The 18,184-nt window shown below is 41.9% G+C and overlaps 1 protein-coding gene across 5 annotated transcripts in view; it reads right to left on the bottom strand.

Annotated features, from left to right (window-relative positions):
* Positions 1-7,846, bottom strand: part of TANC2 (tetratricopeptide repeat, ankyrin repeat and coiled-coil containing 2) — a 369,078-nt gene extending 361,232 nt beyond the window's left edge. For all 5 annotated transcript variants that reach the window (XM_088829199.1, XM_055408159.2, XM_088829197.1 and 2 more), the window contains exon 1: positions 7,342-7,846. The gene's annotated coding sequence lies outside the window, so the exon portion shown is untranslated. The remainder of the gene's footprint in view (positions 1-7,341) is intronic.
* Positions 7,847-18,184: the final 10,338 nt, after the last annotated feature.

The following is an 18,184-nucleotide window of genomic DNA, read 5'->3' as shown; positions in this document are numbered from 1 at the left end:
AGAAGAAGTATCATTATGAAGTTCATTTACTTAAAAATACAAAACAATCCAATCTGGAACCAAAGTTGAATATGAGTGGCCTTTCTAAAGGCAAGATGTCTTCATGATAAACTAGTTTTCAGTTTACTAGCACAAACTTATTAGGTTGTGTATATTATGACAACCAAGGATAAACCTAAGATAAAAAGTGAGTCACGTTATAGAAAAATAGTCGATGAATTACTGTTTACATGATATGTACACAGGTGAGCAGAAATGGGCAAAACATTATAGAAATCATCAAAGCTTGGGGAAAAAATGAGATTTTGAATACTAGCTTGTTATACTGGAAAAAGAGGGGCAAACTCTTTCTGGTGTATTATTTTACACTGTAGATAAGTCCTTTTTATCAAGTAGATCACAAAAGACAATCAACCACCTTGACTTTCACAAATTTTTTAAAGAGAAAACTTACAAAAAGCTAACAACATGGAGCATGGTGGCAGGCAAGTGGGGGATAAAGTTATCACACAGAGGAAGCTTCAGTTATTCACAAAAATGAGAAACGCTTGTAAAAATAGAAAATGTTCACATGATCAAATTGGAAAAAAAAAACAAAACTGCCAAAGGGCTCAATGTCTTAAGAAGTGTGGTTTGCTATTTTCAGAGGAAATTAAAAATTAATTTTTCACAAGTATGTGCTACTTCAAGGGAAACAGTACAAACAGAAATGCATACTAGAAGTCTGCCTAGGAGTTTTTATTTTTAAGTTTACAGTTATTCAAGAACTTTTTCTCTCAGCTCTTATCAAATCTTTCATAAATGAAAATTTCAAGACACTAAATTAATGAGTAGCCGAATTACCATAGGTTGTTTTTGTTTTTTAATACCTTACTAGGCTGAAAAGAGCAAGACAAAACAACAAGGAAAAGCTAGACTGACAATACTAGTAAAATATCATGGCGAGGAATTATGTGAAGAACACCAAAAAAACAGAAATCCAGGACACTCTCCAAAATCTAATAAAAAAGAATATTTATTAAGAATTAGATATTGTCCTACGAATTTTTCACTGACATTACTTTATTCATCATCATCAAAACCCTGCAAGAGAGGTTTTAACTCCTCATACAGCTAGTAAGTGACAGAGCGATAATCTGAACCTGTTTCCAGGATTCAAAAACTCACAAGTTCGTGTTCTCTCTACTATACAAGGGGTCTCACTATCGTTAAGATTTCAAAAGTTTCTTACAACCAAACAACAGTATTGTCATCCTACAATATAACAACGTCTGAAGAGCAACTTCCAAAGGAAGTCTCTCTTCCTCTTTAAATCCCTAACAAGGAAGAGCTAAGATTCCCTGACGCTGAAGCAGGATTTGAATATGTAGTAGTAAGTCTTCATCCCACATGCCTACTAAAGCTAATTACCTTCATTCACCCTAATTCACAGTCTTCAGGAGCTCTACAGGATTCCATGGAATTCGAACTGAAATAGAATTCTAGAATACAAATACCCATCAAGCTTCCTTAACTTTGCCTTATCAAAGCTTCAGCAATTACAGCTAGAAATTGTGAGACCCCCCAAAACACAAGGTTAGGAACAAAGGGCTAAGAAGAGACTTCCTTCAATTAGCAGAGGGAATTTAGTGAGATCTGAGGCAGAGTCTCCTGCCTAAATGATTAAATCACAGTATCTACAATCCCACTCCCATTTCCAAATGTAACAACTAATCCATTTATAAGGCTAGATCCTAAGGAAAGGAAAAAGAGTTTCCATGGTGATAAAAAAAACTGGTGCCATATTTCTTCATGTTGTCCCTCTATGATCAGAAATGTCATCTAATATAATCATATATTATAATGCAAGCATGGTATTCCACACAAGGAAAAAAGCATGATTACCCGGAAAAACAATGGTTTTTCATATAACAATGACTGTGTTGTACGTATACAAAATATGTATATGAGAGACTGAGATCAGAGCAAACAAGGAAGAATGTTCTCTTACACGCTGTGCTCCGAACCTTTCCACTTGAGATACCTCTTCTGAGGGAAAAAAAAAGGTAGAATCAAATAATACATTTTGTCAAAAACTTCTTCAGAGTTAGACATAATACGGGTGTCATAATGAGGCATAAGACGAGTCTGTCAGATAAAACACCACCAAGGCAATTAAATTTTTTAAGAAACATACTTATTCACTATCATGCAACTACTCAGTTTAAATAACTGACATCAGACTCTCTCAAGTTCTGATCAAAAGAAAGGCATTTGAGAGGTGGGATACATAATGCACTCAATAAAGGCAGAAATCAGTCTCACGGGGAAGGAAAGGATAAAGAAGGTGAGCAATTACTAACATCAAATTAACTCTTAGCCTCTGAAACTTAGTCATGTTTACCCTCAACTATTCAAGAACAAACAGAAGCTGAACATAAGATACTGTGGTAATGCGTGGCCCACAGAAAAGCAACTTACCTAATACTTATAACATCCACAAACACAACTTTCAATGACTTATAAAGATTTTGCAAATAAAATAAACTGACCTAAAAAAAGAAATGTGCTTCCAGAAAAAAATTATGGAATTACAATTATTTACTTGAGCTTTCTAGAATATGAAAGAACGCCACCAGAAACTTTTTTCTCTGATTACATCCTCAAACTGCTTTAGCCTTCTAAAACCCAGGCCCAAATATCACATTCTCCATCTAATATTATCTTAAATCTGAAATATTTAAGGTAAAAATATCCTCTAAAAGGAAGAAAAAGGACCATTGGGTGGGGAAACACAGCGTTAAGTCTTTAAGCTCTTCTTGTAACCTACTTCTCTCCAACAATTTTTAGAGACTCATCAAGGTCATGATGTAGTCTCAATCACCACACACACAGCTCCTTGACTCATTTTCTAAGTCATAAACAATCTTCATCTAATACAAATTACTGCAAAAGATGCTATTCAAATAAACCCAGTGGTGTCTTCATGGTATTATAACAAAGACACAACTATTTATTTACACAGTGTCTTCTTTCCAAATGACAACAGTATTCGATAACCACAGGCTCTGAGCAGATACAACAATGTTGAGAGAAAAAATTCCAAACAATTAAACTAATTTTCAAACTATTTTATAATATTTGTTACTTTGATCAGACTAGTACTAGAAAAGTAAACAACCATCTGAAATTGTTTGTTCTAGTTTCTTGAAATAAAATCTGGGTACCATCAGTACAAAGATGACAGAAAACACTGGTGATCCTGTATAAGCACGTTTGCATGCTCAGTCGCTTAGTCACGTACTCTTTTAGACTCTTTGCAACTCCATGGACTGTAGCCCCGCCAGGCTACCCTTACCATGGGATTTTCCAGGCAAAAATACTGGAGTGGGTTGCCATTTCCTCCTCCCAACCCAGGGATTGAACCTGCATCTCCTGAATCAGCAGGTGGATTCTTTACCACTAAGCCACCTAGGAAACCCTTGTATAAGTACAATCCAACATAATTCAATGAGTGGGCCCAATCAGTATATCTCAGAGACTCAATTTTAATTCTAAGAGGAAGAAATACGACAAGGAGAGAATTTTGATGCATTCTTTTAATCATACTTGTTCTTCCTTAAATCTAATTAGTATCAACTACCTTAAAACTCCCCTTTTGGAAACACTGGTTTAGTATACTCTTTTCCAGGCCTACTTCCTTCTCCATTCAAAACAATGCTTACAGAGTCATTCAGAAAATACTAAACGAACAAAGGCCTTAATGAGGAAGTGGGGGGGCAGCTAGAGAGCTTGCACAGGACAGTCAAGAATCAATGACGGAAGAGGGAAATAATCTACTAATGTTTAATCATCTTAGTAAAACTTTATGATAAAGACACAAACACAAAATCAGGTTTTTCAAGTATGCTAAAATGAGCCATCAACCAATATAAATATAGAGCAGGACTTTATGACAATTTATTAAATACACTAAAGTATATAAACATACATGAATTAGTCTCAGTCATAATCAGTAGATTATATTGAATTGTCTTATCAAACAATGTATATAAAAATGAAGGAAGTGTTTGACTACATGACATGTGATTCACGGAATGGCACAAAGTTTGACTAAGAGAAGAAAATAACTGTTAAGTATAGGAGGTGATATTCATTTCTTAAACTGTGTGGAAGATATATACGTGTTGGCTGCATAATCATTCTTTTATACTTAATAAGTTTTATAAATATTATTTTATATGTAGTCAATATCTATAAAACAATAAGTGCAAGAAAAACTGAGCAAATATTTGTTGAAAAAGATAAAAAGTATATATTCATCTGACCCATTTTTGTTAATTCTTTTTTAAACAGGATCATAAAAATGTAAGCAGATAGGAAAAATAGATGATTTCTCTATAGAAAATTATTTCTATAGCTCTACACTATTTCTTTAAAAGCACCAGTAAACCTTTACTGTGTGCACACCCATACACACCAAACTACTTGAAAGTAAAACTTTCAACCTCCAAAGTTCCCCCCAAAACCTCCATCATAAATATTTCCTTAACCACACGAAAAGTATTGATACTCCTCTACTCATAATCCCAGAAATAAAACTACAAAAATAAGTTCCTAAAGAGAAATATTCATACTTTAAATGACCAAGTATTTCTGTACAGTTACAAGTAACAAGTATTTTTTGGTGTATTTGTAACTGAGTAAGTTACAGTTATAACTATAAGTACTTTTTGGTGTATCTGTAGGCTTAACATTTACGTGTCTTACCTACCTGGGCTTATCCACATCTATATATTTGCTTTTATATGATGGGCACCTGCATTTTAATGATGTGTGTCAACACCAGTTTGAAGTGTACTAGCAATATAGCAATATTGGAGAAGGAAATGGTAACCCACTCCAATGTTCTTGCCTGGAGAATCCCAGGGACGGGGGAGCCTGGTAGGAGGCCGTCTATGGGGTCACACAGAGTCGGACACGACTGAAGTGACTTAGTAGCAGCAGCAGCAGCAATATAGTACACTTACGAACAGCAGAGTGTGCAGCCACAGTTCCTAAATTGAAACTCAGCTCTTCCACTTGCTAGCTAAATAAACCTGGGCAAGATATTTAACATCGCAGTGTTTCAGTTTCTCATTTGTAAAATGGAAATAACAGTACGTACCTCATAGGGTGCCGGAACTGATTAAAACCTGCATAACAGGACTGGCCCAGAGTAGATGCTATGTAAGAGCATGACATTACTAGCAGCACTGCCAGTAGCACCATATTCTCAAACATATTGAAAAACATTCTTAGCAATTTGAATTACTGACAATAATTAGATACTATTAAAAACAGATATTAAATCTGAAGCCTGACTGACAGTAAGTTTAAAGCCCTGAAACTCTGAATAGGTGATTATAAATCTCCAGAACCATTGTATCAAGAACAATCTGAGGAGAGCGGTTTCCCAAAGTACAACTCTCAATTTCTTCCCTTACACAAGGGGGCAGTGATAACAAGAAAAGAATGGGGCTCTGTAACACCTCTTCCTACAGACAGTAGGGGGTGGCAGTACATATGGCTTCCAGTCAGAACAAAACAGGAAGATCCAACAGAATTGCTCTTTATTCTTCTCAGGCCCTCTCCTCATGCTTTAGCCCCCACTCACCCCCAAAGTGAGGGACACATCAACAGAAATGACTAAAACCCAAAATTAATCATGGACCCAAATCAGTTTTGTCTTTGAAGAAAACAATTCCTCAATGGCTGAATCTGGATTCAGGAGGAAGCCAATCAGTGTGAATTTTCAGATTATCTGGCGAATGTTCTTCTAAGAAGAACATTCAGGCAAATAACTCCATTTCTCCGCAAGAACTGCAACAGAAGGCACTAAAATCTCATCAATGATTAACTATACCCTAATGAACACATGCAGCTATTTCTGCTTGTTTCATAGTATACAGACACTCACTGAATGTATATAAGTTACATTAAATAGCTCATGGAGCTGTCTTTTGTTACTTCTGAAATTCCAGCTATGTTCTGACAATCCTCTCAAAACACAGATGTTCTTCTTAAATGGAAGTCACAATGTTTTGCCGCATGTGTAATTATATTTATATATATATACACACACACACACACATATGTATGTATGGAGGGGGGATGAGAATATTTAATATTTCTGTGCTCACATTCCTAAGATGATCTACCTGGGAAAGGCTGAAAGAAGCACTCCACTGACAGTATCCATGTTGTTGCTTTTATGCCAGCTTTACTGTATTCAATTTCTTTTTCCTATTTTGCTGCCCCAACAATCAAGAATATTTCACTACTGTCATTCACTGCAATTAACCATTGCAATAGCTTTTGGTTCCAACCCTCAAAATGCCTGAAAATTTATACCTTTTGTTCACCATATTGTTTTGTTTTCCTCATTCCAGAAATTTTCACTTGCATAAAAATGAAGAAAGGGGCACCTATGAAAAAATGTCCCTTTGCCTAATGATCTTGAACTCAAAATTATGGTCAAGATGTGGGGTGGATTTTTTTGTGTGTCTTTTGTATTTTTATCTTTTTTCTTTTCCTTGACGGGAGGAGAGGAGACAGTAAAAGACACCCAAATCTTCCTAATATTAATTACCATTGTTTATGTCAGATGAAACCATTTTAAACATCCTACACCTGGAATAGAACACAGGCTGCAATTGTATCAGTGCTCTACACGCTGACGGCAAACCGGAATTATCTTAGCTCTATTTTTTCTTTCCCATCTCACAACCAGACACAATTTGCTTGTTTCTTTCACGTGGGCACTCACTCTGTCTCAAAAAATAGCATATCATAGCTCTTCTCGATTTCCTGTGATAAAATATCTAGCTATGAGCCGTATTAATCTCTTCTTAGACTACTCCCAGAGGAATTAACGATGTCACTAAAGAACACTTCTGCTGTGAATTTCAACGCCATACAGGCCAACCCACCCTGTACCTTACCTGGCACATTTCACAACTACTTTTATGCTGCATTCCGGGGGCACATTTTGCAACTCGTTCTGCACCACCTTCCCTGCCACGTTTAGCAATCTGCCTGGCATCTCCTCCTGGGTCCCCGTCATCCGGAGATTCTCTCGGTACCAAATTCCATGACACCTTCGGTGACACCGAAGTGACCGATCCCGGACTCATCTGAAGCCACCCCGGGGGCCACACTGAGAACCAACCTTCCCCACGCCCTCCACGCCGGAGGCACTTCGCTGCCCGTTTCGCTGCCTCCCCGCTCGCCTCCGCCCCTCTCCCTGGAGCCCGGGCGTCGGAGGCGAACGCCCCTGTCACTGAAGCGACCTTCCTTTCCCGGGCTCCCGCGGTCTCTCACCTGCCGCTCTGAGGGGGGCTCGCTGCACCCCCGGGTCAAGCCCCAGTCCCCGGGGTCTCCTGTGAGGACCGCGCCGCCCGCCGGCGCCGCCCGCGATCCCAGAGCACCTCGCTGCGCTCCGACGCCCGCGGTGGGTCTGCGTCCGGGAGAGGCGCGGCGGGGCCTCCCGGCGGCGAGCGCAGCCCGCGGCGGTCCCCCTGTCAGCGGCGGCGCGGGTGCAGGCTCTCGCCCCTCAGCGCGGCGGCGGCGGCGGCGGCGGCGGCGGCGGGCGACTTGCTCCGCCTAGCGCGCGGCACAGCCGGGAGGTGAGCGCGAGGGGGATGGGAACGGGGGCGGGGCCGCCCTGAGGAGGCACCGAGGGCGGCGGCGGGAGGGCAGCGCCGGCGGCCCCGGGTCCGACGCTCGGGGCGCTCGCAGCTTACCCCGCCGGGCGGGCGGCTCGCACGAGGCGGCGGTGCCAAGCGGGCCCCGCCGGAGCAGCGCGCCCTGCAACCCGCGCCCAGCCGGCCGCTCGCTAACGCCGCCGCCGCCGCGCCGGGGGCGTCGCACCCTCCGAGGCCGCCCGCAGCCCCGCCCCCTCCGGGCCGGGGTGGGGAGGAGCGCGAGCGCGGAGGGAGAGCGCGTGCGTGGGGGCGCGTGCGTGGTGGGGCGCGCGCGCCCCCGCCCCCTCCACCGTGTGGGGGTGGGGAGTGGCGAGGAGAGAGATCCGACACCGAACCCGTCTCTGCGCCGAGAGGTTGGGCCCTGGTTCTGCCGCTTTGTGAGGTCCGGGCATTTCTGCTTCCTCAGGGGGCTTTGACTGGCGGGGTCGTGGGCATTCAGTGGGGAAGAGGGGAGGGGAGCTCAATAGCAGACAAGGCCCGGGATGGTTCGGCTCCGCCCCCACGGTGATGTCACCCTCGAGGTGCTGCTGCTGTCACGTGCGCCCACTTCTGGGCCTGTCCTGCTGCTTTGATGGCCAGAACGGTCCTCTAGATTTCCCCCCACTAAAGTCACCTCATACACATGTGGCTCCTAGAATCTTTGAGTCCTATAGCTGTCAGTTCTTCTTTCCCTGATATTCAATTGTAGCCTGTAGACAGCTTCAAAATGCTGTCTGAAGTCAACTGGTGTAGGAAACAGGAATGGAGGGGAGAGAAGGAGAAGAGAGATCTGTTTTCTAGAATCATTGCTGAAATTCACCAACCGCAGCTTGAGAGCCTGAGGTGAAGTTGTGACGCCAGTTCTGTCACTGCCAGGTTGGACAAGAAGTAATGTAGTTTGAACAGCTAGTAGGCCAAACACGGAAAGCCACCGCAATAAAGCCTCTTTGAGGTCCTATTTCCCTCACTTGACTTTACCTAGATCTTCTCCTTACTCTTTCATTCTCCTATCTTATAGAACAGCAATTCAACTGTGGCAGATATCTGGACATAAATTTGTTGGCATGCTGTAAAATGATGCAGAGCGATCACTATTACCAGTCTTGCCTGGCTAGTCTTCTGTTCCATGAACTGAGATGACTTTTCCTGGTCATCTGTTCCCTAATGAGACACCATGATTGGAAATTGGTGCACCAAATTAACTTCAGTCAAGCAAACTCTGTCTGTGGTGTTTCTGCCATAGAGAGGTTTGGTGCCGGCATGCTCAGTGGCTCACTCCTGTCCAACTCTTTGTGACCCCATGGACTATAGCCCACAAGGCTCCTCTGTCCATTTGATTAAAGGCAAGAATACCGAGTGGCTAGCCATTTCCTCCTGTAGGGTATCTTCTTGACCCAGGAATCTGAACCTGCCCCTCTTGTGTCTCCTGCATTGCCGAAGGTTTCTTTATCATTGAGCCACCTGGGGAGCCCAGAGATTTTTGGCAACAGTCCTTTAATCTGTTTCATCCAGGATTTTCTTTGTGTTTTTTCTTTTCAAAGTTAGTGTTAATTTCAGAATAATGAAAGAAATATGAAGCCATGTGCAACAGCTAGTGTCTACAGTGAGTTCTTAAAAAGTCAGAGCTCAGTTCAATTCAGTTCAGTCGCTCAGTCGTGTCCGACTCTCCGCGACCCCATGAATCACAGCACGCCAGGCCTCCCTGTGCATCACCAACTCCCGGAGTACACTCAAACTCATGTCCACAGAGTCGGTGATGCCATCCAGCCATCTCATTCTCCGTCGTCCCCTTCTCCTCCCGCCCCCAACCTTTCCCAGCATCAGAGTCTTTTCCAGTGAGTCAACTCGTCGCATGAGGTGGCCAAAGTATTGCAGTTTCAGCTTTAGCATCAGTCCCTCCAATGAACATCCAGGACTGATCTCCTTTAGAATAGACTGGTTGGATCTCCTTGCAGTATAAGGGACTCTCAAGAGTCTTCTCCAACACCACAGTTCAAAAGCATCGATTCTTCGGCGATCAGCCTTCTTCACAGTCCAACTCTCACATCCATACATGACCACGGGAAAAACCATTGCCTTGACTAGACGGACCTTGGTTGGCAAAGTAATGTCTCTGCTTTTTAATATACTATCAAGGTTGGTCATAACTTTCCTTCCAAGGAGCAAGCGTCTTTTAATTTCATGGCTGCAGCAGCTTTAAATACTACAGCTAAACTGCAAAATGAAGGATTGGTATATGGGATCTTCTGGTGATAACTACAAAAAGTTAGATTGCTCTAACTGAAACCTATTTATCTATGGTGATAGAGGCAGAGTGGTGAGTACTTCAGAGGAATTGACTGAGAAGGGGGCAGGAGGGAATCTTCTGGGTTACTGGAAATGTTCACTATCTTGATCTAGTTAATGATTACAAGGGTTAATGTTGGTGCAAAAAGATTGGTGGGCTATACTGTATCTCTAAAATTTTAGAGTTTTGTAATGTGGATGCTGATTGCAGCCATGAAATTAAAAGACGCTTACTCCTTGGAAGGAAAGTTATGACCAACCTTGATAGTATATTAAAAAGCAGAGACATTACTTTGCCAACAAAGGTCCGTCTAGTCAAGGCAATGGTTTTTCCCGTGGTCATGTATGGATGTGAGAGTTGGACTGTGAAGAAAGCTGATCGCTGAAGAATTGATGCTTTTGAACTGTGGTGTTGGAGAAGACTCTTAAGAGTCCCTTGAACTGCAAGGAGATCCAACCAGTCCATTCTAAAGGAGATCAATTCTGGGTGTTCATTGGAAGAACTGATGCTAAAGCTGAAACTGCAATACTTTGGCCACCTCATGTGACGAGTTGACTCACTGGAAAAGACTCTGATGCTGGGAAAGGTTGGGGGCGGGAGGAGAAGAGGATGACAGAGAATGAGATGGCTGGATGGCATCACCAACTCTGTGGACATGAGTTTGAGTGAACTCCAGGAGTTGGTGATGGACGGGGAGGCCTGGCGTGCTGTGATTCATGGAGTCGAGGAGAGTCGGACACGACTGAGCGACTGAACTGAACTGAACTGAAAAACAGTATACACCAAAGAGGCATTACAACAGTATCACGATTGAAGTCCGGAAACCTGGCTTTGAATCTCAGTGTCACCTACTACTTCCCAGCCTATGTGACCTTGAGCAGGTCTGAGACTTGTTTTTCTTCATCTATCTAATATGGGCCTGGGGTAGGAAATGGCAATCCACTCCAGTATTCTTGCCTGGAAAATTCCATGTATAGAGGAGCCTGGCGGGCTACAGTCTATGGGGTCGAAAAGAGTCGGACACGACTGAGCATGCACGCAGGCATCTAATATGGGTGATGTTACCTCACAGGATGGTTGGGAAGATTAAATGAAATTATGTTTGAAAAGTACTTATCACAGAACCTGGTATAAAATAAGTGCTCAGGAAACTTTAGCTATTGTTATGTTATTCTTGCACTCAAATTTACCCTGTTTCATTCTCTTTTGGTCTTTTTTATTTATTTTAAAGATTACTTTGATTGTAAGCCTTTGCCTGTGAGTTTCACTGAGCTAATAACATTCCTTTCTCCCAAGAAATAACAAAAGGCAGTCAGGGGTGTAATGTGTTGGTTTTCAAACTAGTTCAGGTGGCGGCACTCAGAAATTATGGTGCTCATTGTGGAACACCATGAAATATTGTTAGATTGAATCCTGCCATATGGACTTGACGCAATTTTACCAGCACTAAATCTGGCTATATTATGTTTGTGCAGATTTCCCCCATATTAAAAAAAATAATGTATTTTTAAGAAATAATGCGTCTGTGTTTTTCCTTTGAAATTTATCTGCAACTTTTCACTAGAAAATACCCAAAGTTTAATAACAGTTCACAAAATGAAAACCTTTCAATCCATTCTTCCTGGAAATTAGAAAAACACTGTAATTGTTCAATTTTAGCAACAGAGCTCTTTATTGGAGTTTCCCACAGTAAGCTCTAATAACTATAACCCACAGGGTCTCTTGCTCTGATGAAGTGAGTAACTCTGACTCACTATCCTCATCATACTTCCAAAGATCAGTCTCCATTTCTTTCGGCTGACCTTTCCAAGATCCCTTGTTCACAATGAGCAATGCCAGTGTCCACTGGAATGAACTTATTCCTTCGCTGTTTAGATCATCTAACATGATTCTAGTCAGCCAGTTTTCCTCCACATAGTTCTTGCAATGTGCTGCTGTGCTCTTAACGTTGTGGCAGAAACGATCTGTCCTGGACAGAGGAAGGGGTGGGGTACAGTAGGGATGGAGAGCCAGCACTGAAGAGAGAAGCCACCTGTGTTCTCAACTCCTCACCCTGGGTTCCCTTTTCTGTCACTCATACCTGAAATCCTGAGAATGCTAATTTTTTTTTTACCTGTTTTAACTCCATTCTAATCAAGATGGTAACTTAGTCTGTGACTTAATGTATGCCATGTGCGAGGAACCTGTAAATAACTGTCCATAAAGTGACCCAACCATACTGTATACTTCCCAACTTGCCAGGCCATCTATAGTAGGGGTCCCCAACTTCTGGGCGGGGAAGGCAATGGCAACCCACTCCAGTGTTCTTGCCTGGAGAATCCCAGGGACGGCAGAGCCTGGTGGGCTGCCATCTATGGGGTTGTACAGAGTCGGACACGACTGAAGCGACTTAGCAGCAGCAGCAGTAGTCAACCTCTGGGATCTAATGCTTGATGATCTGAGGTGGAGCTGATGTAATAATAATAGAAATAAAATGAACAATAAATGTAATGCGCTTAAATCATCCCCAAACCATCCCCCCACCCCCACCCTGGTCCATGGAAAAATTCTTTTCTGTGAAACAGATTCCTGGTGCCAAAAAGGTTGGGTTCCGCTGATCTATACCATTCAAAATGAGCTTCCTTGCTCTATCAACTCTGCAGTTATTCACCTCTGCATATGGCATAGGTCTTCCCCATACCTCCAAATCTCTTAAGTAAACCACCAGGCCTGCTTTTAACTCCCTACTGAATAGAGTCATAAATCCACCATTGTTGACTGTTGTTCAGTCACTGGGTTTCCCTGGTGGGCTCAGCTGGTAAAGAATCCGTCTGCAATGCAGGAGACCTGGGTTCGATCCCTGGATTGGGAAGATTCCCTGGAGAAAGGAAAGGCTACCCACCCCCTCATTCTGGCCTGGAGAATTCTATGGAGTATCCATGGGTTTGCAGAGTCGGACAGGACTGAGAGACTTCCACTTTTCAGGCACTAAAGTGTCTGACTCTTTGCAACCCCATGGACTGCAGCATGCCAGGCTCCTGTGTCCTTCACTGTCTCCCAGAGTTTGCTCAACTTCATATCCATTGAATCGGTGATGCTCCCAGTACCTACTGGCTGCAAATACTTTACTAAATGCCTTGTTTAATTCTCACAACATCCTATCAGGTGAGTATTATTATCTCAGTTTTCTAGATAAGGGTGATGGAGAGGCTCTGAGACGTTAAGTCAAGGTCACACTGAATGGCTGGTAGAGCCCCAGTCTGAACCCAAACATACACTTTGTCCTTTATCAGTTAACCTCAGGATATAAGATGCGAATGAGAACACAGAATACAATATTTTTTAAAATGTGAACCAGGGCCTTCCATTATGGCCCACTGTTAAAAAATTCACTTTCCAATGCTGGGGACATGAATTCAATCCCTGGTTGCACGGGGGAGACTAAGATCCCACACCTTGGGGCAACTAAGCAGATGCACTGCAACTAGAGAAGCTCCCACGGGCACCACAATGAAAGCAAGCCTGCACGTCACAACTAAGAAGTCACATGCCGCAATGAAGATGAAAGATCCCGGATGTCACACCTAAAACCTGGCGCAGCCAAATACATAAATAAATATCTTTTAAAAATAATCTAATAGAGTAGACCTGAACAAGGAGGGACCAGTAATAATCATTTGGTTAAGAAGATGCTATTAATATCATTTAAGGAGGTAAAGAAGAGGACAGCTATAGTCAAGAATTGTGGCAGTAAAGATGGAAAGGAACAATTCCAACAGCCATTGCATGGGAAGAATTAACAGACCTTTCTGAATAACTGGGGGCTTCCCGGGTGGCACTAGTGGTAAAGGATCCACCTACCAGTGCAGGAGATGAGGGTTTAATTCCTGGGTTGGGAAGATCCCGTGGAGTAAAGGGAATGGCACCCCACTCCAATATTTTTGCCTGGAAAATTCTATGCACAGAGCCATCTGGCGGGCTACAGTCTATGGGGCCACACAGAGTCAGACACGATGGAGCAACTGAGCACTGCTACTATTATTTCTGAATAACTGAACGCAGAGGGTAAAGAACAGTGAGAAATCAAAATACAGCAAGGTGACGAGACAAGACTGCAGAAGCAGAGGAGGCAGAAGGACTGGTGTACAGGAGAAGAAAGAGATGGTTTTGGCATACTTTGTGTTTGTAGTAGCTTTTTTACTGCTTTTGAGTTACAAATCACTTCTTTTGAGAATCTGACAGAATCAATGTATCCTTTTTTCAGAGGAAAAAAATGTATTTGTACTTAGACATGTTCTACGATTTGTAATGGACACCCATGGAATTGAGTGCCAGAGAGCTCTTGATGCCAGCTGGGCACTTTAAGGCCCTTTTTGGAATGTTTGTACTTTACATCCAAAGGATCAAGTCAATCTCTCCCTAGTAGCTGAAGCTATGGATACTGTTAACTGATGTTTTTCCTAACCCATGAGCCTGGAAAACAGAGACTGCTCAAATACATTTGAGCTCATAGATTCATCACACCCCATCCTTGGATTCCAGAACGTTTGTTGAAATTCCTCCATGGCTACACTTGATTGAGCCACATTTCTACCATTTATATATGAAGTCCAATTAATTACAGGTTGAATATATTGATTAAAACCCACCCTATAGGCCCCAGGTGGAAATTCCTGATTTAAGATAATGGAAAGTCACCCAAGTGGAAATAGTCAGTAGAGAGTTGGAATTTAGGTGAGAAAAGGGAAGATAATAAATACTCAGGGAGAGGAAATATAGCACAGGTGTATAAGAGCATGGACCCTGGACCCAAACTGACTGCACTCAAATCCTAACTCAACAGTCTATTGGGTTGACCAATAAATTCATTCTGTTTTTTCCATAAGATGTATTGAAAAACCTGAACGAACCTTTTGGCCAACCTAATACTAAATGCGTGACCATAAGCAAGTTATTCTACATTTCTAGATTTCAAGATATTCACCTGTGAATTGGGCTTTAAAAACTACACCTACTTTATAGGGTTGATATGAGGCTTAAGTTGGTACAGGTAGAAGTACCTGGTCCATAGAAAGTCTCTGTGGACTGTTATCATTCAGTGTAACAGGCCTGTGCCTAGATATTTCACATATGATTTTATTTGCTCTAATCCTCTTGAGAGTCCTTTGTACCGCAAGGAGATCCAACCAGTCCATTAAGGGAGATCGATCCTGGGTGTTCATTGGAAGGACTGATGCTAAAGCTGAAACTGCAATACGTTGGCCACCTCATGCGATGAGTTGACTCACTGGAAAAGACTCTGATGCTGGGAAAGGTTGGGGGCGGGAGGAGAACAATGAGATGGCTGGATGGCATCACCGACTCTGTGGACACGAGTTTGAGTGAACTCCGGGAGTTGGTGATACACAGGGAGGCCTGGCGTGCTGTGATTTATGGGGTCGTGGAGAGTCGGACACGACTGAGCGACTGAACTGAACTGAACTGAATCCTCATGAAAACTTCAGAGGATTGGAATTATTATGCCCATTTTACTAGATGAAAACATTGTGCCTCAAAATGATTTGCCCCAGATCCCACAGTAAGTGACAAAATCCAAATTAAAATACAGATCTAGAATATTTGAATAAAAAATGAACAGGAAGATTTTCATTACAATTAATAGTGTATGCCACCTAAGAATTAATATGTGTATATGTGTGTGTGTATGCTAATTATGTATATATGTTTATTCAGCAGCTATCTCATGTGGCATCTATCTCATGTCGATGCTAAATACATGTTTGTGAATTAAATTTATTAAATAATCAAGATCTGTAAAAAGGAGAGGATGAAAATACTACTCTTACCACCATAAGCATTCTAATCCATGTACAATTTTGCATATTAAAATTCAAAATTGACCCTGTGGAAAACATGATTTCTCATGATTTTATATTTAGCTTTAATCACCCTTTGACATAGAGTCCACCCATAACCCAGAGTCCAGTCCACTCTATGTTATGGACAGGCTAGAATTTGTGGCCCTACAGAACTGAGGACACAGCTCTGGATCTAGTTGACCTTTCAATCAAACTTCCTCAAAGAATCCTCATCTTACTGCCGTGCCCTTTTTATTTTTAAGATTTCATTTATTTCTTTGGTTTTGGCTGCACTGGGTCTTTGTTGCTGCGCTCAGGCTGTCTCTAGTTGTGATGAGCAGGGGCTACTCTCCAGTTGCAGCGTGCAGGCTTCTCATTGCAGTGGCTGCAGTTGCAGAGCACAGTCTCTAGGGTACACAGCCTTAGTTGCCCTGCAGTATGGGGAATCTTCCTAGACCAGAGATCAAACCCTTGTCCTCTGCACTGGCAGACAGATCCTTAATCACTGGACCACCAGGAAAGTCCACCATGCCCTTTCAGTTTGTTACAACTTGAAACTTTGAAAATACATTTTCCATTTAAAATTAGACACCCAGGTGGGAAGGAAGTTCAAGAGAAAGGGGACATATGTATACATACGACTGATTCATGTTGAGGTATGGCAGAAGCTAACACAGTATTGTAAAGCAATTATCCTTCAATTAAATATAAAAAATAAACAATAAAAAATGTTTTAAATAAAATCAGACACCCTAGTTTATGGTTGAACCTTGAGGAATGCCTTTATTTGGGGAAAGGGAAGTCAGCAAAGGACACAGAAGCAAAAGGCCGAAAGCACATCTGTCTGTGTTTCAGGCACAGACCTCTTCCTTCTTTACAGAGCTTGAAGGTACTTAGTATTGATAATGTAAATTCAACAAAAGACACTGGGAAGGGGGAAGGAGTGTAAGTTCCACTTGGAACTCTCTAAGAGTGAACCCCTATTTTATTTCCTCCCCATTCCTACCCAATTTCTTAATACAATCCTGTTAACATATACAAAAATCAATTATGAAAAGATTAAATGCATGCATATTATAAGAACATTTTCCCCAAAAAAGCTGAAAATAGTATTCAGTTGCTATTTGTAACTCATGTTTAAGATATGATCTTTGATAAAGTATTTTCAGCATATAGTATATTTTCTACTGTTTTCCTAACATCTACCCAACCAAGGATAGTATCCCTGCTTTATATGTGGCTAATGACTCCACCTTTGCTCAATTGTATTACATTAAGGAAATATATCTTCTTAATTGGGAGGCTTCCCTGGTAGCTCACCTGGTAAAGAATCCACTTACAATGCAAGAGACCCTGGTTCAGTTCCTGGGTCAGGAAGATCCCCTGGAGAAGGGATAAGCTACCCACTCCAGTATTCTTGGACTTCCCTGGTGGCTCAGATGGTAAAGAATCCACCTGCAAGGTGGGAGACCTGGGTTCGACCCCATCCGCTGGAGGAGAGCATGGCAACCCACTCCAGTACTCTTGCCTGGAGAATCCCTTGGACAGAGGAGCCTGGTAGGCTACAGTCCATAGGGTCACAGAGTTGGACACGACTGAGCGACTAAGCACACAGCATGCTTCTTATTACTAGTATCAATGTTTCCATTTTCTACTCATATTTATAAATAGTGATAAAGATGCAATAAAATGTTCAAATAATTGCATAAGCAAATATTGAAGATGCTGCTGCTGCTGGAAATAAACTCTTGATTGGTAGGCTGTTCCACTGTGTAAGAGCTTAAAGTGTTCATTCATCTGCAAATACATGAATGTCACAATTCAATGTATTGAAAAATGACTGAGGAATCACATTGTATAAGAAAGTTTGAGTTGATCCAGAGTTAAAATAGTGAAATAGATGACCGTCCATTTTGCACTCATAGTTGAAACTTTTTTTTTTAAGGATAACGCACTAAAGAAATCACAAAACTACCATCATTGAAGGTATTTATTGTGTCCAAACACAAAGATGATGCCACTGACCCCCTACTAATAAGACATGAAGTTGTAGTTGATTCTCCAGGATTGTGTGGGTTTTATTGAACCTGCCACATCCCCTCACTCAAAGCACCTAAGCAGTTGCAAGTTAGTTAAGAGAGACCATCAGTAACCAAGGGAGAATGACTGGTGTAAAGAGTGACCACACAATCATGGTTTAGTACCACAGCCCTTATCAATGAGCTATGACTAAGAAAAAAGGTAAGAATGCAGTAGAGTTGTGTAAGGTGTCAATGTTTTCTTCATATAATGGAATACACAATTTCTTTTTAATCAAAAGAGGTCTTAAATAAATTATTGTTAATGATTTCTATTGG

Source organism: Moschus berezovskii, chromosome 20 (genome assembly GCF_049115385.1).
Source record: "Moschus berezovskii isolate FMDL1 chromosome 20, NW_MosBer_1.0, whole genome shotgun sequence".
In the NCBI taxonomy this organism is placed as follows: Eukaryota; Metazoa; Chordata; class Mammalia; order Artiodactyla; family Moschidae; genus Moschus; species Moschus berezovskii.
Note: the sequence above shows the minus strand (reverse complement) of the source record. Positions and strands in the feature narration are given on the sequence as shown.